Source organism: Arvicanthis niloticus, chromosome 29 (genome assembly GCF_011762505.2).
Source record: "Arvicanthis niloticus isolate mArvNil1 chromosome 29, mArvNil1.pat.X, whole genome shotgun sequence".
Taxonomy (NCBI): domain Eukaryota; kingdom Metazoa; phylum Chordata; class Mammalia; order Rodentia; family Muridae; genus Arvicanthis; species Arvicanthis niloticus.
Genome location: NC_133437.1, coordinates 8,756,015 through 8,778,891, shown reverse-complemented (window position 1 = coordinate 8,778,891; position 22,877 = coordinate 8,756,015). Strand labels below are relative to the sequence as shown.

General features: G+C 37.6%; 1 long non-coding RNA gene across 1 annotated transcript; it reads right to left on the bottom strand.

Annotated features, from left to right (window-relative positions):
- Positions 1-2,072: 2,072 nt before the first annotated feature.
- LOC143440277 (uncharacterized) lies at positions 2,073-11,554 on the bottom strand. The gene is made up of 3 exons (XR_013108067.1): positions 11,452-11,554; positions 3,293-3,364; positions 2,073-2,152 (listed from the first exon to the last, which is right to left on the bottom strand). It is a non-coding gene; the product is annotated as an uncharacterized LOC143440277 (long non-coding RNA).
- Positions 11,555-22,877: the final 11,323 nt, after the last annotated feature.

Here is a 22,877-nt window from a genome sequence, read left to right as displayed (position 1 = left end):
CCTCTGTTGTGCTCCCCAAATACTTTCTTATTAAAGCAGAATACTTTCCACGTTCTCTTCTGTGATGCACCTCTCTAAGCAACAGTTTTGTATTGTCAGTAACCTGAGGAGAGTTTAATGGCAAGTGTCTTTGTAATTACCCTGCCGCAAGATGTAGTGGCATTAGCACCAGCTGGACATGGGAAAGGAACTATGGGAAAGGGAAAGCAGCCGAGGTCGGAGGACCCTCTGATTAATGCTTATCAGTTGGCATCAATGAGCACAAACGCTTTTACTTGATGATTGGTCACTTCAGTTCTCACATTCCCTAAATCATGAAACGCCTTACTAGTAGATAATTGATACCAGTTTATATGAAAGAAAAGCTCTAAGCTCTTGGTGACTTTACTCTTTAAAGATTTGTCTCCTGGTTATATCACCGTTAGCGTGATAGGCCGATTCCCATGCTGAAATCTCAGTTCTAACAATTTGAAGTCAAATCTTCTAGGACCACCTTTGAGGCTCTTCCCTGGTTTTATGTCTATATGGTTGTTAAGCAGAGTAAAAATGATAGTGTAATGAACGTTGTGTTCATGAGTAAAAGTGATATGCAATTCCTATAATCGTGCTAAAAAAAAAAAACTGAACTACAAAGCATGCTGGGAAATGTAGTCTTCACGGGTGAAAATATGGTTAAGCAGTTAGTCATCTTCTGCCACATTCATCAAGAGATATTTCACCTCTAATGTGGATTAACCCGTAGTTGGTCTTCCTTTCCTGCCTTTTCCGTGTGTTTGTTTGGATGTGACTAAATTCACGAACATTGCTTAATTAGGGAAACTGAGACTGGATTTTGAGTATACATAGTTAATAGATGAGAGTACTGGGATTTAACACCAAGTTTTCTGAATTTCAAGTTACATTCTCTCTTCAAATTTATTCTTTGAGAATTGCACCAGAAAAAAAAAAAATCAGATTACAGGAAGACTAACTCCTTTTCCCTGCACCATTGGAAACGTCAGAGATACAAGAATTTCAATGGCATCAAACTTTTGGTTCAGAAGATCCTGCACTTAAACTGGTGAAATATTTTTCCTGGGGTTATAGAGAAAAGCCCAAGTTGACAGTCTCACAGCACAAAAAGAAGGAACACAGAAGAATGTTCTTTCCAACTGTATATATGGCTTGTCAAATGTTCTCAGAAAATGTTTGCTTCTCTTTTGACCAGAGGGTTGAAGAAAAGCCAAGGGAAAACCATTAAGAAAGATTCAAACTTTTCTATTAATAATAATAATAATAATAATAATAATAATAATAAAATCAAATAGCATTTCTTAACAGGACCTCTTGTCAATAACCATTAAGTAGTGAAACTAAGTTTCTAAAGTAGCAAGAATATAGGAATTTACAAAATGATGAGAATATTTTATTTTCAGTCATGCTTGCAGTACATACATACCAATTTTCTTAAGCTGTCTATTACAAATTAATAGAGAAATATAATTTAAAATCTTCCATTGTTTAGAGAAGTTAGAGAGAAGACTGAAGGAACTTAAGGGGTTTGCGGCCCCATGGGGAGAGCAACAATACCAACCAACCAGAGCTACCAGAGTCTAAACCACCAGCCTGGGAGCACATTGGGAGGGACCCATGGCTCCAGCTGTATATGTAGGGGAGGATGGCTTTGTTGGACATAGGTGGGGGAGGAGGTCCTTGGTCCCTTGAAGGTTGGATGCCCCAGTGTGGGGTAATTCGAGGGCTGGGAGGTGGGAGTGAGTGGGTGGGTGGGTGGAGGCACAGTCTCATAGAAGCAAGATGAGGAGGGATTGGATAGGGGGTTTCTGGGTGGGGGAAAATGAGGAAAGGAGATAACATCTGAAATGTAAATAAAATATCCAATAAAAAAATAAAATCTTCCTGTGTTCGCATACAGAAAATCATAAAACATCTAAAAATTCTTATAAAATATTATTTCTTTAAATTTCCTATTTTTATTCTAATTATGTTACTCGAAGTACTGTATCATCTGGATGGGGTGGTACCCTAACTACCACAGGCTCAGTAGGTTAGGTACTAGTAATTTGTTTTCTTACAATTTGGAGGATACAGGCCTGAAGTCAGGTTGTTGGATTCTGATGAGGACTCGTTTACTGGGTCACCTCCTTGGGTTCTCCTGTAATGAAGAGAGGGTTCTGAGATCTTATGATATTCCCAGGTTTATTAGATCAGTGTCTAACCTAATAACCTTATTCAATCTTGATCACCTCCTGAGGGACCCCCAAGTCCTAATCTGGTTTCGTGGAAGCAGTAAGTCACAGGAGTAGCATTACTGGCGATATCAAGTAATTCTTCAGAGCTATCATAATTAAAATGAACAGGTAGATAATTCTAGTTTGATTTTTATGCATTTAAGCTGACATATATTTAAAATAGACTCCAATTGATTTTTTTCCATAAATACATGAAAATTCTCACAAAAAGGAATTCATAAATATTATAATTATTCATTGCTACATTTATAAAATTCATTCAGGTTTTTATTTTTAAATCTTATAAACATTTTTACAGCTGTGTGGATTTTTTCTTGCAGATAGTAGGTGTTTTTCAAATTGTGTCATTTAATCATGATTAATAATATGTCTTAAAAAGCTAACAAACCAGCCTTGTAACAATGAAATAATCACTGTTTATTAACTATGGACAGTGGTGAGACAATCTACATCTTTTTGGTAAGCCAAAAATGAAGCACAACATTTCCAATTACTTCACAATGGCAAAAGAGCTGCCTGTTCCATATGGAAAGATGTCTGACTTCAACCTGCTTGGTTCATGTATCACAATAAAAATTATACCCAATCTTCTCAGTAAATTCTCATTCTGTTTGTCTCATCCTTAACTCAGCTACCTTGTACTATAAAAAGGGAGCAATGACAGGATATCTGTAGGTGTTACATTGTTTGTTTCTCTGTGCCCATAGAACCATCCCTAGGGGAAATGTTGACCTTGGAGAAATCATGTGTGTTTTTTACCCATGTATTCTGGCATTGTCATGAAACAGAAAGGATATTCAACTCAGCAGTGGTAACTCGGGAAGGAAACAAGAAGTCACAAGTGGGTCAAGTACAACTTAGGTGTCATGCAAGAATGCACAGCTGGACCAAGAAAGCTTTAGCTTATATGAACAACAGCAACAAAAAAAATAAACAGTTTTTACAGTTGATAGCAAGCTCTTGGTAGAGAATACAGTTTGACAAACAAAATGAAGGCCAAGTTTCAGCTTCCATTTTGTCTTTCTAATTTGACAACTACTTACAATGATCTTAGGCAGGCCTCTGTTGGGGAGAACATCCAAAACATTTATGAGTAGCTGACTTGTAAAAGTTTCCTATTGAATAAAACAAATGATAATCTCAAAAATAGAACACAAATCAATGTTATTTAGCCAATTTTTAAATCTGTCTAAGTAAATTTGCATTGGGGACATTATACATTTTTATATGAAAGAGAATTATGTATTCTCTTTCTGAAATAAGACCAACAAGTCTTTGTGCAATGGCTCCAGAGAAAAGATAAGTATTATGTCAAGCCCGAAGCTAAGATCATGCATGCTGCCCTCTTTGTGCCAATAGGTGTCTTCCACCTTGGTGAGGGCTGTTGTAATGTATGTCCAAAGGAAACAACAATGATTTTTTTTCTCTTCAGATCTAAGACCAGCCACCTTTGCAGAAAGGCACCTGGGGTCTGTCATGGTAGGAAACTCAATTTACCCTTCTCAGAAGTTGCTACCTAAGGATGAAATTACCTTTGTTGAAAGGGTAATTCTGCAAAATTCTGTTGGTACAGTGTCAGTATCTGGCACCAGTCTGAGCCAGAGGCTCTGTTAGCCAAGGAACCAGACATCCACCTCTCTGTTCCTCTTGCTGCAATCAAGGCAGCTACAGCCACATTTAGGCTTATTCTGGAGGAATTTGAAAATTTTTCACTTTGTCTTTAGATAATCTCATTTTAACCATTCCAGAAGAGGCAAGCAAGCTATCCAGACAGAATGCTGCCTAAGAGGAAAACACAGCAAACTTGCATAGGAATTGCTACACAATAGTGCGCTCTGATGGTTTTTAAGTTGATGGTGAGGATGGCTAGACATTTTTAGAATGCTTTCATTTAGAATGATTTTATTTAGAAAGCATGTTTAAATGCTGATTAGGTCTCAAGCCCTGTACTAAATGATACTATTATAATATATATGTACAATATTATATAAATGATATTGAACACATTCAAATGTGCTCTGGATGTTCCCTGGATTTATCTGCGAATGCAGAAATGATAGTCAGGTTAAAGAGGTCTCTGAAGGTAATTTACAGTCAAGGATTCTCTGGCAGCAAGAGACTTTTAATTTGGAAACATCTCTTTGTCATCTTCAACTTCCACTAATTTTATTCCTGCAGTTAAATTATTTCTTCCCATACATTTTATCTACTATTTTTTTTTTGGCTAGATCTCTCTAATGCTAAGGAATATAAAATCTAAATCTTGTTTTAATACTTCATTTCATTTTTTATTAGTAGTAATAATAAGAGCAGGAATGTGTTGCTGGGGACATGTTTGCCAAGAGGTCAGTTGGACTTATTTGGCTGGAATTGAAAGCTTGTTACTCACTATTTGACCTTGCTCTTAGCCTAGACATATATTCAGTTCATAGGTACCTATGTAGTAGTTACTATCCAATACAATATCTACATGAGAAAATGTTTCTTTGGAGATACTCACTCAAGAAACTATGGGAAAATAAAAATTATGACTTATTAGAAATGGGCATTTCCATTCTGGTCATCTTCTATAAGGTCCCAGACCCATTCTATAAAGTAAAGAATTGGAGCTAAGATTCATCCCATAGTGAGGAGGATCAATCCAAGTCTGGTTTGCACAGTCTCCATAACTGTAACCAGGATAAGACTGACACCATGTTTCTCCTCCTATGAATTTGGGTATTTATAGTATGTGCTTCCTGCTGTTACTGGGAAGATGGGTGGGATCATACAATGCATTTCATGTCTAGCATATAGTATGTGCTCAGAGTTGGGGTGAGATGAATGAGGAGAGCTGTTATTGGAGGGCAGTTCTCAGCTTTACGTGCAGGTTTTAAGTCAGCCAGAGGCATGATCACACTGCCCTTGTGAAATCTAAAGAGAAACAAAAAAAGAAGAAAGAAAAAGAAAAAGTTGTCTTTTTGAGAGTCTCCTTTAGCCATTTTGGACGGGTATGTGTGGCCCTAAGTCTGGCAGGGACTGAGATGAGCAGAGCTGTTCACAGCAAATCTGTGATGAGGATCTTCTGTCTTCTAAGCTGTGGGCGGCTCCTTCTTTGGGAAACAAGTTATAATCAGAACTTGGAACAAGCTACTCTCCAAACAATGCTCTCATTGCTTCTCCTGCCATTTAATTAATGCCAGTCTAATTTTGTAGCAAGTATAGAAATATGATTTATGCATATTTGCACCTATATTTGCCACGAGGCTTGCTATGAGGTATATAGTCATGCAAATTATATCCTTGTGATAAAAATCATTGGCCTGAATACCTAACCTTATTGTGATAGTCCCATTTCAGGGAAACAGCAAACACTTGGGTAAGATAACACTTATCCTAACCTTTATGAGGACCTAACCTCATTGAGGACCACCAAGGCTTGAACCACCTGTCTAATCAAGATTGTATTTTACTGGAGGACTTAGGCATATTTATTTATCAGATAAGATTCAAGGGCTTTTTCCTAGTACTCTTTCTCATGCTTATCAATTTAAGTAAAGAAACTGTGTGACCCATAGGCTGCCACTTGAAGTTATGCCAACATGTGCTGAACATTCTGTTTTTGTTTTTATGTTTGTAAAACGAAATCAGACCATGATTTAAATGTACTCAAGTCCTGAGGGAGTTGCCTTACAGGACCACTCAGATGCAGTAGGAATGATCTGTTGTTTTCAGACATCATTTATGGTATGTCTGTAAGCATGTGTGTCAACAAGCAGATTTTATTAGTAGAAACTTTGAAGAAAAAAGCCAGTTCTTTTGTGTGTGTGTGTGTGTGTGTGTTGTTTTTTTTTTTTTCCATAGATAGGCCTCAAAAAGTACAAGGAAATTAGCATTGTCAAGGCACATGGAGTACAATCCTAAGCAGGAGGTTTTTGTTCAGTCCTTTATCTGATTTAATAAACAATAGCAGTACATTGTTTTCAAAGCATTTTTTAATCCCTTTGCAACAGTGCTACTACAAGAGCCCAGCCTGCAGAATATCCCTATTTTTCCTTTGGGATCACAATGTCTTCCCAGGTCAGCCAGAATCCTATTTATAAGGGCAGAGACAAAGAAAACGTCCCTCTCTAGAGCTCAACTTCTTACTAAAAAGTGAGGACAGCACAGATATTCGGCTTTATTTTCTTGAAAGGTTCTATGGAAATTACAGAATCTTAGACATTAAAATGCAAAACTATACCTTTAACGCGTTTAACCCAAGCATTCCTGTTGAAACTTCCTGAAAATTTCAGATAGATTTCTGTTTTTACCCGTGCTTTCCTTCTCTTCCAAATTTTAACACTAAATGGTACCTAAAATTTGATACCCAGTAGGAATATAATGGTAATTGCAGGACCATGAGTGGATGGGTACACCTTGGGCTAAAATTTCTCTGTAAGAATAATTATTGAATGGTTGTGAATAGACTTGTGCCTTTTCCCCCCTGATGTTACCATGTTACATAAGGTGGAAGGCCTCTTTGTTTTGTCTTCATTATTTTACCACAGTTTTCCCTCAGAAGACATGACTTTAAATGTTTCTTAAGTCTTTTATTTAACTACCTTAAATTCATAGATAGAATCAGGATATATACAGTATTAAAAATCACATTTTATTTTAATTTTAAACAATCATCTAAATAGTCAAAGTAGGTATCCCGGTAGTCGTCTGTGCTGACATGGAGACATGGTAAGTCAAATGGCTTGCCCATAGTTATATAATCAGTGTCATGGCCACAGCAGGGATTCAGGTCTCCTGGTCACTATGCACAAGGCACTCTTTACTACCCTGCACAAAAGTAAACTGTCGAATTAGACAGAGCTCTAAGTAGGCGGCTGGCCACAGCCTATGTGATGAGGAAGCTGTAAGGAGCAAAGGACCCACATGCTCTGCAGTTTATTACAGCATTCCTGGACATCGCACTCCCTGGACACTCTCTGGAATTAGTCTGAAGTTATAATGGTGATTTCAAGCATGCTGGAATATAGCATCGGAGACCTGGGGAGGTCCAAGTAGTGGACTGGAATAGCTGCAGCTATTAAATATCTAGGTCATCCTTTATATAGGGTTGTAATTTATACTCTAGCTTCTGATTTCCATGCTGACAGAAGAAAAAAAAATTCCATCCTGCTAGAATGTAGTCAGATGGCAGTTTGTCTTTCCAAAACATTATTAGGTATTATTACAGAACGTGAACACCTTTCATTCCTGACAAACAGGAAATGTATGCTGAACCACTGGTATGTCAATCAGAGTGATAGCATCAATTTTATGGTTTTTAATTCATCCCCACCTCCTGTGGAGCCTTTTGCTCATCCTAAATTATGAATCTTAAAAGGTACATGATTAAGAAGAAAAAAATACCTCTGCTTGTGTGAACTCCTGTGTGAAGAGCTGGGAGGGAGATATTTCAGAGATTTGAAAGCATTTTCTAGCTGTTCAAAGACAAGTGCATTTCCTGTAGCCAGGGTTACCTCACTCTGCCTTCTCCATGATCTTTTGCTAGCAACTTAAGTGTATATTTGTAATATGTTACAACTTTTCTATATTAAAAATAATTAAACAAAACATAAGTAATGTAATAAATGCTTCATTTGTCAGTTCAGAAGGCTTTTGAAATCTGTTTCAATTTAAATTCTTTATGACTATTTCTTGAACTTGGATTTTTTTTTTTTGCTTTTTGATATATTAAATGATGAGAATTTAGGCATTAATTACAGTAATAGTTCACATAATCTTTTCTCTCCTTCCTTTTATTCTTTTCTTTGAAGTGTAATAATTGAGAACATTGTCAATTCAGCATGAAGTGAAGCTTTGCAAAAAGTAAATAGAGTACACACACACACACACACACACACACACACACACGTAAAACTTCACAACAGGAGATTCAGGAGCCTGGGGTGTCTGAATCTGTCCTCTCCTGTTCCTCTCTTGTTTCTGGTGAGGAGCCATTTTTCTTGTTTTTCTTATGTTGCTCCACCTGGTCTCCATTTGTTGCCATGAACTCTGCAAATACAACCCACTTTTATAAGATCTGGGAATGTGACCTGATCATCCCTTGTTGGAAGGTGAAGCAATAATTGGCAGTCAGTGGAGGTCAAATTTCCCTCCTGGTGCTGACTACAAACTGAAGGCTTTATGGTTGGCAGACAAGACTCTATTTGCTGATAGTACATGATAAGCTATTTCAGGGCTCTTTTATAAGAACTCTCACTATACAGTGGCCTTCATGTTCAAATCACACTTGGTCATTTCTACCCGGGCTTTCACAGTTTTGATGCTCGGTGTCTCAGCATGAGTGCATGGAGCTTTCAAGCAACCATTCGCTTGCACAGAATTTCTCACTCTGTGTTTGCTACAACTTCTTTATGATTCAGTATTGAACTATGCTGGTTCTCATGCAAGAAAGAAAAGAGAAAATAACCAAGAATTCAGCGTTTCCTGGTGGGGCCCCAGCATAAAACACCAGTGTCAAAGAGTGATGATAAATAGGTAGACATAACTATTTAATGCACCAGGACTTCCCTTATATGGAGGAAATGCTCCAAAGAAAAATTGTCTTTTCCAATGGGGAAGAAATAAAGCATTTTGGACTTATCAGAGGAGCTTCGTGAAAGGGCTCTTCCTTACCTCTTTGTGTTCAAAACCTCTTTGTGTTTGTAGTGTTACCACATCCAAAGTGTATGTATCCTCTCTTATCTTCCTTAACTCTTCTGTTAGTTATACCACAGTGCCCTAGCATATGAAACCAAAAACTTAGAAAGTTGAACTTGCCTTATCTTCACATAGATAATGCAAGGTAGAAGCCAATTTTCAACCTGATTTCTGTCTCCAAACCTATGGTTCTTTGACATATTCCTCCATATTATTAGAACCACTTATTTGGTCCCCATTTTATTTGAATTTCTATCTAGCATATTTGATTATGAAATCCTTAAAGAAATGAATTTATTTATTTAACAGGGACTTGAACATGGTGTATTCTACCTGAGTAATTTTGATAATGGAATTAACCTATTTTCCTCATTCAGTTTTTCTTTATATGCAATTTAAGAATATGAATGTTTGTAATTATTTCAGACTTATCACAAACAATGGGAACACTAATTTATTATTATGGGTAAAATGTTAGTGTTCTCTCAAAACTCAAGTTTTGAACCCCCAACCTCTGGTGTGACTGCATTTGAGATGGGGACTTTAAGGACTTAATTAAGTTAATAAGGTCTCAAAAAGTATTGATTTGATGGAGTAGTACCTTTGTAAAATGTAACATCACAGAAGAAGAAAGGGGTTTTGCCCAGTAAGTAAAATCATGCAAGGGTAAAGAGAAGAGAAACTTTTACAAAACAACATTTTTTGTTGAAACTAAATATTTATAGTCAAGAAACATGAAATTAAAATGATTCTTCAAATATATGGATTTTCATTGCTAAACAGAAATTATGTTGTTTGTTTCTTAAGCTCTGTCTTTTACTTCTGCAAGCCAGAAATGCCACCCTCACCTAGTACAGTATTATGTGGATTCTTGAGGATGGATTCTTAAGCCTCTAGATTTGTAATAAAATATGTTTTCTGTTTTATCTGCACATTCTAAGGTATTTTGTTTCAGCAATTTTGACAAATAAATACCCTAAATATGTACATTTGGAGTGTGTATATGTGTATTTAGTCCCTTTGAGAAAAAATCTCAAAGGTTATTATATCAGGGTGGTCAAAAACTGTCAACAGAAAATAAAAGTTGATTGAATAGAATCTAGGGTCTATAATTTCAAGTAGCTGTAACTGTGTCTGTATACATAGACGTCAAATGGTTGAGCCCATGTCTTGAAGAATAGACAGCAACTTACTTGCAAGTATGGTAGAAATACATGGCCCTTCTACAGGGAGAGCAGTGGTGTGAGAAATGTGATAGAACCTTGATTTTGGAGACTCTTCCAAACTGATGAAATAAAGTCAGGGCCCATGTGGAGGGTCTTGAAGACAAGGTTGGAAAAATAAGAGCCTGTCCATTAAAACACTGTGAATTCTGAGCTTATAAATTAGACTTCCATCTAGAAGTAACATGGAGGACATAAAAGAAATTTGGGGCTAGAGAAATGGTTCAGTAATTAAGAGCAGTGTTGCAGTTTGGTTCCTAGAACCATTCTCAGGCAGTTGAGAATCACCTATGTATGACTCAAGCTTTAGGGAATCCAATGCCTTTGATGAACTCCAAAGAGACATCACTAAACTTATACAATCTTCCTGTCTCTGTCTCTGTCTCTGTCTGTCTCTGTCTCTCTCTCTTTCTCACACACATATACATAAAATGAAAATATTTTTATAAACATTTTATTTTTATAGTTACAGAATCTGATTTACAATATTGAAATTTAGTTTAGGTGCAATGGAGATTATACTAGAATCAGCCACAGATGCAGGCCTTCCAATGATACTTTAATAATGCTGGACCATAAATATCTTATAAACGGTAATTAAACACTACCTTTACTATTACTATCTTACCTAAAAGATTCAGCTCAAAATACACCTACAGAAGAGTCCAGTTAAGCCTCTTTTCTTCATTATAGTACTTATTATCTTGTTTCTAAAAACAAATAAATAAGTACCCCCTCTATATTCATGTTTTGTGTGTTGATTTTACATGACATAAATAGTACCCACAGTCTGGATATTATTAAACTTAGAGTGACCTCACATGGGTAAGCTAGTGGCCTGGTGGCAAGACTAACATTGCCTACTATTTCTTAACACTTTTTTTGAGGTCCCACATTTTGCCATGTTTTTAGCTAAACCTACTTGAATTTCCTTAGATTAAAGTTTCAGAGGGCAGTGAATGGAACAATTAAGTATATTCCTCTGGCTAGTTATGAATTCCAACGTGAATGCAGTGTGATTACTAGCATATACAAAGTCATCCTTTTCTGGCCAAGACGTTTTACATTAAAAGTAATCAAACAAATGGGAGAAAAGCTTGTGTTTGTGTGATATGCACTGGTTTTAGATTTTGTTATGTGTGTGCCTAAAGTGACTTAAAACTACTCATGATCATTATCCATAAACTCTCCTGAGAACAATTTATGTTTAGAAAAGAGGGAGAGTTCTGTGTTATAATCAGTGTGCCTTTCTCTATGATCTGTGCTTTCTTTCATGTTCAAGCAAAAGAAAATATCAGTACCTTGGAAAGACCCCTTTGTGTAACACATGGAGCCCTGAAAGGACTTTACGATGATGTGGTTATCCAGACACCAGCAAGAGTCCTGCTTCTTGTGCACATATTATCAATCTGGGAATCTTGTTACCCTAGTTACCCCAGAATGTTTCCTTCTGACTGCATTCTTTCTATCTGTAAGTAACTCTTTTACTCAACAGGGAACAAGGGGCCAGATGGCATGCAGACATGTGCTTAAGGCTGGGCGAGTCTCATTTGTTCTCTATTTCTTGTTACTTTCTGTCACTCCATAACTAACCACACATAAGGGATGCACCCTGTGGGCTGCTTTTTGCTGTATATATCTGACATATGATTATAGCCATGTGTTTTTGTTAAAATTATTGTTATTATGAGTTTCTCTTTTGTTATACTTGTTGTTCTAATCTGCTTGAATTTTCTGAAAGGTAAGATAAAAATAAATTCAACAATATTAACAGGTCAGCCAGAAGACAGACATGTAAATACAATGAATGTTACCTCTTCTAATTAATAACCTTGAGCTTATTCCAAAATCAGCATTACAGTTCAAAAATAATTTTATTTAGGAAATTCATTCTGGAAAGTTTCCTTTGAGCATATCAACCATGGCAATCATCACCCTTTAAGGTTGGGTCTGAACTTTTTTAAACAATTCATTGAACAAATAATTGCTAAGTGCTTAATAAGTGGCAAGCAATATACCAGGAGTAAGGAGCAAGACAGACAAGGTTTCTGCCTTCTTAGACATTTAAGATCAAATCTGAAATGAGTGTCTGAGAGCTGGATAATGCTTCTTCTGATAAGTGCAAGATATGACTATACAGTGACAACCTTAACTATCTCAAATGACAATTTTAAAGAAGAGATTTAAAACATTTTGAGTAATGTAAGCATCTCTTGAGTAACTCTCAAACCTACTAACCAGTAAGAAAAAACTATTTTTTTCACATACTGTATGGTAATATATAGATCAAGCATTTTATGTATTCTATTAACACTTTTCTCAGACCATAAAAATTGGACTGTTAAGTAATTGTGATGCCTATTCTTGGTTGTCAACTTGACTGAATCTGGAATTAATTAAGAGCCAGGTTGCTGGATCAACTTGTGATGATTTTATAAAATTGTTTCAAATGGGAAGATCCACTTTTAATACTTATCTTTTAAGGTGGGAAGATCTGCCTTTCATGCAGATGTTTTCTACTGGAAAGATCCACCATTAGTCTGGGCCACACCTTCTGCTATCAACCTATATGAAGTTGATAGGAGCATGTAAGGGACATGGAAGAAGAAAGCTTTCTTTGTATGTTTGCTCTCCCCTTGCTAGCAAGTCCATTCTTCCACTGGTGGCAGGCCTATGCTTTCAGAAATCTGGCATATACAAATTCATGGACTGAACAAATACTAGATTTTTGGGCTTTGTACTGGTAGGTAGTCATTATTGTATTAGCTGGACCATACCTGCAAGACATTCTAATAAATTTCATTTATATAAATGTGCATAGGAAAAGAATCTTCTTTCTAGCAGTCACAAGTTTCAGGAAATTCAATCAAATCCCTCAGTTTAAATTTGGCTGAATTACAGCAAAAATTCAACTACCATCCTTGTAGGTTGGGTCAATGGTCAAAACAAGAGCATCAAAGGTAAAGAATGGATCCTGTACCTTAGGATGTGTAGTACGACCCTATTGAAGCTGAGAACTTTGACTCCACAGATTCTCAAGGGCTTATCTCACCTGTGAAGAAAGTCTCTCAACCCTGAGTATAAGATTTTTTTAACTTGCCCCTCTGAAACACTTCCTTTTTTGCCTTTTTTATTGGATATTTTATTTATTTACAGTACATATGTCACCCCCTTTCCCCATTTCCCCTCCCTAGAACCTCATATCTTATACCCCTTCTTCCTTTATGCTTTTATACCATTTTGATTACATGCATTTAATAAGGTCAGTTTTAGGTTGAGGGTCTAGCAATGCAATAGATGCTAATAGGCGAGGAACAAGCAATAAAATAAACACAAACAGTCAAAGAAAAAGCAAAGCATTAAACACAGTTATGTGAACACTCCCGTGATCAATGCTTCTAAAGGCTTATCAGGATGACCAAAGTATCTGAGCCTACTTTCCTATTCTAGCTCAAGGTCATTTTCATGTCTGAAGCCTACTTCCTTGTTCTAGTCTAAAATTTAGAATCCTTTCTGAAATTACTTCTTTGTTCTGGCCTAATATTTAAATTCCTGCTTGAGATTACTTCTTTGTTGTAGCCTACGATTTAAACTCCTACCTGAAATTACTTCTTTGTTCTAATGTCAGATTCCTGCTTGAAGCCCACTTCCTTGTCCTTGTCCAATGTCATATTCCTGTCAATCAGCCCCTTTCCTTGTCCTTGGCCCATGCCAGCTTCTTGCCAAGCAGCCCCATAGACTCTCCACCTCTCCCCCTTTTTTATTTTGTTAACAAGACTGAGCCTGTCTTGGGTTGTTCTGACAAAAATGCCTTCCTTACCCATCAAGAAATATGCATTATCAAAGGCAATGCACTTCTGTCTTAGGTTGGTAAGGCTCTGTGAAGAAACTTATCTGTCCTTGGCTTGCCAGCCTGTTAATTTAATAACTCTGTCTGGGGGTCCATTTTCAGGTTTAAGCCATGTACTTTGGCTGCCAACATGTTTATGTTGTTAAAGATAAGCTTTAACACGATGGGCAGGAACAAATGTATTCCCAGGAAAAGAAGCTAGCCCGATTAAGCTATATATGCCATTCCTGAGGTTTGTCCAAAATAGAAATACTGAGCTAAAGCCATGGATAATTTTATCAGGATTATCTGCAGCATCACAAGTCAACAGAGCAGCATTCTTTAAATTCATAATCTCATTATGCAAAGTTAACACACCCAGAGGTGTTAGGATTATGCCAAATATCCTACAGGTATCTTTAAACTTTTTTCTAATTATAATGACAATCATTGTGAATTTCAAATGTAACACTACTCCAATAATATTTGTCATGACACTTGGGATGACTCCTAACATTTGAAGCCTTACCCTTCTTCAGGGTTCTAAACCTTTGAACCTATAACTTTTGAATGGCTTATAGAGCATCATTCATTGTTCCAGATACCTATATAAATCCTTTTGTATACTCAATACATTAGTAACATTTTTTGCTAGGTGGTTAACAAAAATAGTTTTCTTAACTCCTTGTGTCAATGCTTTTGCAGAAGTAGTTGTTCTAGCAATTAATGGAATTAAAGCTGTTATACCAGCAATAATCAAGCCTGCTACCCTCTTGCTTCTACTTAAAGCCTAACTCATTTTTTCCAGTACTTTCAAGTTTTTTTTTCAAAGAATCAAGTTTTTCTAATACTCAGGGCAGAGAAGCAAAAGCTGGTTGATAGGCCTCCATAACAGACATGCTAGGTTTCAACACACTAACATAATTGAAAATTATACAGTCAATGCAACCTACAATAACTGCTGTAAAAGAGACAAAACCAATTTTAGCTTGACAATTAAAAGAGACTTAAAACATGTACTAAGCCTTGTTTGAAATCAAGATCCTGTCCCAACATTATCTCATGCTATTCTAATATCATAGCAAGCTACAGCTAGCTTCCAAATGTGTTCCTGACAAAGTCCAGATCCAGTCTTCCAAACGTAGATTGTTATTTCCCATATTGGATTGATTTCTAGAGCAGTACATGATTGAGTCCTAATAGCTGGGCATCTTTAAGAAGAATACAAGAGACATAGTTTCTCTTTTCAATTCTCTATCCCAAAAGGTCTAAACATTTGAGGCAAGGCAGCCTGTCCCATCTGAGATATAGTCAAGGAAATGTAGGTCAGGAACATATGTGCAATACAGCTCCCCAGTCACCCTTCTCAGGGCACTCAACAAGCTCACAGGTCAGCATCATTCTTTATCTCAGCAACAGTATGTCTCACCAATCTTTTCAAAGTTTCAGGGGCCTCTTCCACAATACCTTGTCCTTGAGGATTATATGAAATCTCCGTCATAAATTGTTGACAAAAAGTCTCGATTGCTCAACTACAATTGACTGACCTGATCTGTTTTTTTTTTTTTAAATCGGATATTTTATTTATTTACCTTTGAATGTTATCTCCTCTCCCATTCCCTGCCAAAACCTCTTACCCCATCCTCACTCCTCCTATTTCTATGAGGTTGTGCTCCCACCATCCTCCCATTCCTGCCTCCCTCCTCTCAAATTTCCCAACACTACGAAATTCAAACTTTCAGGCACCAAGGCCATCCACTTTCACTGATGCCAGGCAAGGCCACCCTAAACTACCTATACAGGTGGAGCCATGAGTCTCTTCCTTTGTGTTCTTGGGCTGGAGATTTTAGAATGGATACTCCAGATTGTTTCTTAGGACCATTTGCTTGAAAATTTGTTTTCCAGACTTTTACTCTAAGGTAGAGTCTGTCTTTGTCACTGAGGTGGGTTTCCTGTATGCAGCAAAATGCTGGGTCCTGTTTACCTATCCAGTCTATTAGCCTATGTCTTTTAATTGGGGAATTGATTCCATTGATGTTAAGAGATATTAAGAAACAGTGATTGTTGCTTCCTGTTATTTTTGTTATTAGAGGTGGAATTATCTTTGTGTGGCTATCTTCTTTTGGGTTTGTTTAAAAGGATTACTTTCTTGCTCTTTCTAGGGTATAATTTCCCTCCTTGTATTGGAGCTTTTCTGCTATTATCCTTTGTAATGTTGGGTTTGTGGAAAGATATTGTGTAAATTTGGTTTTGTCGTGGAATATCTTGGTTTCTCCATCTATGGTAATTGAGAGTTTTGCTGGGTATAGTAGCCTGGGCTGGCATTTGTGTTCTCTTAGGGTCTGTATGACATCTGTCCATCATCATCTAGCTTTTATAGTATCTGGTGAGAAGTCTGGTGTAATTCTGATAGGTCTGCCTTTATATGTTGCTTGGCCTTTTTTCCTTACTACATTTAATATTTTTCTTTGTTTTGTGCACTTGGTGTTTTGATTATTATATGACAGGAGGTACTTCTTTTCTGGTATAGTCTATTTGGTGTTCTATAGGCTTCTTGTATGTTTATGGGCATCTCTTTAGGTTAGGGAAGTTTTCTTCTATAATTTTGTTGAAGATATTTATTGACCCTTTAAGTTGGGAATCTTCACCCTCATCTATACCTATTATCCTTAGGTTTGGTCTTCTCATTGTGTGCTTGATTTCCTGGGTGCTGTGTTCTTTTTGCATTTTGCGGGGTTGTTGTTTGTTTTTTTTTTTTTTTTTTTGACAGTTGTGTCAATATTTTCTATGGTATCTTCTGCACCTGAGATTCTCTCTTCTATCTCTTGTATTCTGTTAGTGATGCTTGTGTCTATTACTCCTGATTTCTTTCCTAGGTTTTCTATCTCCAGGGTAGTTTCTCTTTGTGATTTCTTTATTGTTTCTACTTCCATTTCTATGTTCTGGATAGTTTTGTTCAATTCCTTCACCTGTTTGGTTGTGTTCTCTTGTGATTCTTTAAGGGATTTTTGTGTTTCCTCTTTAAGGGCTTCTACCTCTTTACCTGTGTTCTCAAATTTTTGAGAGTGTTATTTTTGTCCTTCCTAAAGTCCTCTATCATCATCATTAGAAGTGATTTTAAATCTGAATCTTGCTTTCCTAGTGATATGGGGATTTCAGGACTTTCTAGTGTTGGAGGTTCTAATGTTGTCGAGTACCCTGGGTTGCTGATGCTTATGTTCTTGTGCTTGCCTTTGGCCATCTGGATCTCCTTAGTCCTACCTGCACTGTCTCTGACCGGCGCCTGTCTTTCTTATTATCTTGGTTGTATCAGAACTGTGTAAGCTGGGTGTTACTACTGGAGTTAGATCTAGGGCCCAAGGTCTCCTCAGTGCTCAGGTGCAGACAGGAAGGAAATGGTGCTCCAGGCCAGGAGTGACTTCCTGGGTCCTAGTGGGTCCCAGTTACTCCGTGTTTGGGGCAGGTGTTGCTGTCTTCTTACCTAAGATACTGCCCAGGTTAGAGCTCCTGGGAGGCTGGCTTCCTTTGAGTTTTATGAGATTGGAGGCAGAGCTGCTGCCGGGGATCTGCTGTGTACCGAGGTCTAGACAGGAAGACTTTTCTGCCTTTTACTGAGGAAGTTAACCCTTCATTGTCTGATAAATTAACAATGACTTTCTCTAAAAGGTGACAATAGGCAAGATAAGGCCCACCAATATAAAACCCACCATAGGGCTCACCAATAGTTGCCGTTAGACTTATAACTAGACTTAAGGGAAAGCAGGTTTCTAGAGATGAGGTAGAAACTGCAGTTTATGAGGAGATGTTCTACACTACTAAAGAGATTAATAGAGTTTGATAATTCATTCAACCAGAAATTTGGAGTATACGTGTGAGAATGCATTTTATGAGTAGGGATAATGGTGGAAGGAACATAAAATTGCATTTGGGCTCATTTTATGGCTACAGGCCCTCTGAGGAAGATTCTCTGTTTAATAAGAAAATTCACACAGTTAAGAAAAGTGTCAACAGAATCAACTAAGCAGTGTGCACAGGGGCTTCACAGAGACTGAAACAATAATCAGGGAGCTTATAAGGGTCGGACCTGGGTTGGCTGCATATACGTTATAGTTGTGTAGCTTGGTATTCTTGTGAAATTCTCAACAGTGGAAATGACAGCTGTTTCTGACTCTTGACTATTTTTGGAACTCTTCTCCTACTAGTTTGTCTTGACCAGTCTTGATATGAAATATATTCCTAGTTTTATTGTAACTTTTGTCATGTTTTGTTGATACATCATAGGTTCAGAGGTGTTCTCTCTTCTGAAGAGTAATAAAAGAAGAGTATGTCTGGGGGAGAGGGGAGATGAGAAGGAGAGATGGGAGAAGAGGAGAGAGGGGAAACTGTGGTACGGAATGTAATATATGAGAATAATAAATAAATATAAAAATAAATGAATATGTCAAAAGCATGTTTGAATGGTTGGTTGAAGCATGTATCAAAAGATGGCCAATGGAATGGTTGACATTAGTTGACTTAGTGCTGATGAAAGTTCAGGAAAATTGCAGTGTAAGAGTGGATATGCTATGTAAGACTTTCACAATAAGATAGCCCAGAAGATACGCCCTTCATTAATCCTAAAAGACACAAAACAGTGGAAGTGGCACCAGCACATTTGAAAGGCAAGGTGATCATAGTTATTGTAATGGCAGCATTGGCAAAGCAATGTTCATAATGACCTCATATATAATCATCAGCCCTGGCAAAGTGGGCTTTATTGCTCACACGACTCAGATGAATTTTGGTACAAGCTAATCAATCATGGTGTTTCCAAGCACGTAAGATAATAAGCCTATTGAATTTTTGCTTTACCTATGTACATGGGCAAATCCTCAAGCAAATAAAAGAAATGCAACACTGAATCATAGTAAACTGGGATTTTGGACTATGAACCAATTCCAGACTGGAGTAAGTTTAGACCCAGAACTCTTGAATTAAGGGAAGCCAAGATTCCCTTGAGGAAGGACCTTGTTATGAAGTTTACTGTTAATCTTTCTCCAGTATGACCCTAGAGTGAACTATGGCTTTTTACAAGAGCAGCTGTATAATGGAGGAAAGGAAACAATTGTTGTGTCCATAATCTCTTTTACACTGCTTCTGAACTGATGCAGATTTACAGAGACCCCAGAAACACTGTGATGTTCCAGGTAAAAAAGAGCCTTATGGAGGCCAGGTGATTAGTGGAGTTTTGGATGAAATCTGACTCACAGTAGGTCCATTGGGTCACTGAACTAATTTTGTGGTACTTTGAAGCCCAGAATGTATAATTGGGAAAGATATACTTAGAAGTTGGCAGAATTCTTACAGTGGTTCTCTGACATGCAGAATGAAGGCTGTTATGATTGGAGAGGTCAAACTAGTGGGTCTCCACTTTCTGAATGCTGTGACTTATTCTATTTTATTTTATTTACTTATTCACTTTATATCACAGCCACTGCCTACTTTTAACCCTATTCCTTCAATCCTTCCCCCATCTCCCATCCAAATCTCTTCTGAGCAGATGCTACCCTGTGTATCCTCCCACCCCCACCCTGACACTTCAAGTCTCTATTAGGCTAGGTGCTTCCTCTCCCACTGAGTCCAGACAAGTTAGCCCAGCTAGAAGAATGTATCCCATGAATTCCCATGTACAGGCAACAGCTTTTGGGATAGCCCCCCATTCTTGTTGTTCGAGATCCACAAAAAGACTAAGCTGCATATCTGCTACATATATGCAGGGAGACATAGGTTCAGCCCCTGTATGTTCCTTGGTTGTTGGTTCAGACTCTGAGAGCTCCAAGGGTCCAGTTTATTTGACTCTGTTGGTCTTCCTATGAAGTTCCTATCCCGTTCAGGTCCTCAATCCTTTTTTCTATTCTTCCATAAGAGTCCCCAAGCTCCATCCAGTGTTTGGCTGTGGGTGTCTGTATCTGTCTGAGTCAGCTGCTGTGTGAGCCTCTCAGGAGTCAACATGCTACTGTTTACAAGCATAACAAAGTATTATTAATAATGTTAGGGATGGTTCTCAAGTTGGTCTGGTTATTGGTTGGCCATTCCTTCAGTCTCTGCTCCTCCCCTTATACCTGCACTTCTTATAGACAGGGTAAATTTGGATAAAGTTGAAAGTATTACAGATCTCTATCACTCCACTGAGGTTCCAGACTAGGTACAAAAGATGGCCTCTTCAGGTTCCATATCCCCAATGTAGTGACTCACCTTTTAATATAGTCTCTCATGTTTTTGTGACCTCTGAAAATACATTCTTTTGGTAATTCAGATCTGCAAGTTAGCTACTGTTATGAACTGTAATATAAATAGTTTGGGAAACAAAAGTGTGTCAAAGGGGTTGTGGCCTACAGGTTGAGAACTGGTGGGTTAAATGGAAGCCTGAAGAGTTGCCTCTGCCAGGGAAAATAGTGAATCTAGAAAAAGTATCACATCCCTGGAGGAATTTCAGAAATTAATGCAAACATCAAGGACTTGAATGATGCAGAAGTTATGGTACCCATCACATTTCCCTTTCACTCTCTCTCTCTCTGTCTAGATCAGATTTTTTTTGGATCATAGAGAATGACAGCTAACTATCAAAAAATTTGATCAAGTAGTGACTCCATTTGCAGCTTCTGTACCTTATGTGTTGCCCATACATGAGCTAATTACTACAGATCCTGATGCACAGTATGGAGCTAAGGTTCTAGCATATCCCTTTTTCTTGATACTTCTCGATTATGACCACCAGGAGCACTTTGCTTTCATTTGGCAAGGCCAGCAGTATACCTTTACAGTTTTACCTCAAGGATATGTTAACTCTCCAGCTCCATGTCATAACATAGTTAAAAAGGATCTTGATCATTTGTCTCTTCCACAAAATATCCTATTGTTTCACTATATTGGCAATATTTTACTGAGTGGACCAAGTGAACAAACACTAGGAATCACTTAAGGTTTATTGGTAACACAGATACACTTTAATGGATAGGAAATAAATCTAAGCAAAACTTGAGGACCTTCTACCTTATTGAAGTTCTTAGGAGTCCAGTGATATGGAACATGTAGAGATATTCCCTCCAAAGGTGAAGGATAAGTTATTTTACCTGACCTCTTTACCACCATGAAAGAAGCCCAATGTTTAGTGTGTCTATTCTGGTGGTAATACATTCTTCATTTAGGTGTGTTATTATGTCCTACATACCAAGTGACATGGAAAGTTGCTAGCTTTTTGTGAGGACTCAAACAGGAAAAGGCTCTACAACTGGTCCAAGCTGATGTGAAGTCCACTCTATGACTTAGAGTATACAATCTAGCTGACCCAACAGTATTTGAGGTATCAGGGGTACATAAGGACATTGTTTGAGGACTTTTGGTAAGCCCCTATAAGTGAATCACAGAAGAGACCTCTGGGATTTTGAAACTAGGCTCTACTATCATCTATTCTCTGTTTATGAGGTATCTTTATTGGGCCTTAGTGGAAACTGAACATTTGACAATGGAGCACCAAGTAACCCTGTGACTTGAGGTATGTACCATGAAGTATTAATCTGGCATACCAACACAGAAAGCAGGATGTACACAGTAGCAATCCATTATCAAAGGTAGGTGGGATATATGTGTTTGGGTCAAAGCAGTTCCTGAAGGTACAAGAAAGTTATATGAAGAAGTTGCTCAGTTTCTACTCCTGTTGAAATGCTGTTTGCTGACAAGCATGAACCTATAACCTCATGGGATATACTTTATGAACAGTTGATTGAGGAATAGTATACTACAGCTTGGATTACCAATGGCTCTGCATGTAATGAAGGCACCACTCAGAAATGGATATCCATAGTGTTACTGTTCCTTTCTGGGACAGCCCTGAAAGACACTGGAGAAGAGAAATGTTTATAGTTGACAGAACTTTGGCCAATACTCGTGATTATGCATTTTATGTAGAAAGAGAAATGGCCAAATGTGAAGATGTTCACTGATTATTTAACTTTAGCCAATGAACTGGATGGATGACCATGGACTTGAAAAGAATGCCATTAGAACGTTGGTGAGAAAGACATCTGGAATATATAGAAAGAAGTATATAGATCGATCTCTCTAAATGGACAAAGTCTTGTGTGTCATGTAAATGCTCATCAAAATGTAACTTCAGAATGAGATGAGTTCAGTAATCAAGTAGATAAAATGAACCAGTCTCTGGTTAGTCATCTTGTTTCCTCACTTTCCCTGTCATTGCCCAAAGGGTGCATGGTAGCACAGATTGAGGTTATGCATGGACCTAACAACATTGACAATATTCAGAATGGCTGACTTGGCTATAGCTGTTGCTGAATACAAGATCTGCCAACAGCAGAGACAAACACTGAGTCTCAGATATGACACACAATTCCATGGGGTGACCAGCCAGCAACCTGGTGTCAAATTTCCTACACTAAACTACTTCTTCCATGGAAAGGAAAATACTTTGTCCTTACAGGAGTAGAAACTTATCCGAGTTGTGGATTTGCCTTTGCTTCATGTAATGCTTCTGCTAAAACTAGCATCTGTGTACTTAGAGAATGCCTTATCTATCATCATTGTATTCCACACAATATTGCTTCTGACTATGGAACTCACTTCATAGCCAGAGAAGTGTGACAGTGGGTCTACAATCACAGAATCTACTGTTATTACCATTTTCCTCATAATCCTGAAGCCACTGTCCTAATATAATGATGTACTGGCCTTTTAAAGACAGAGTTATAGTATTAATTAGGTGGCAGTAGCATGGGGAGCTGAAGCCAGGTTCTCAATAATATGGTGTATGCTTTGAATCAGTGTTCTATACATGGTATAGTTCTTTTCCAAGCCAGAATTCAGAGATCCAGGAATCGAGGTATGAACTGAGAATAGTTT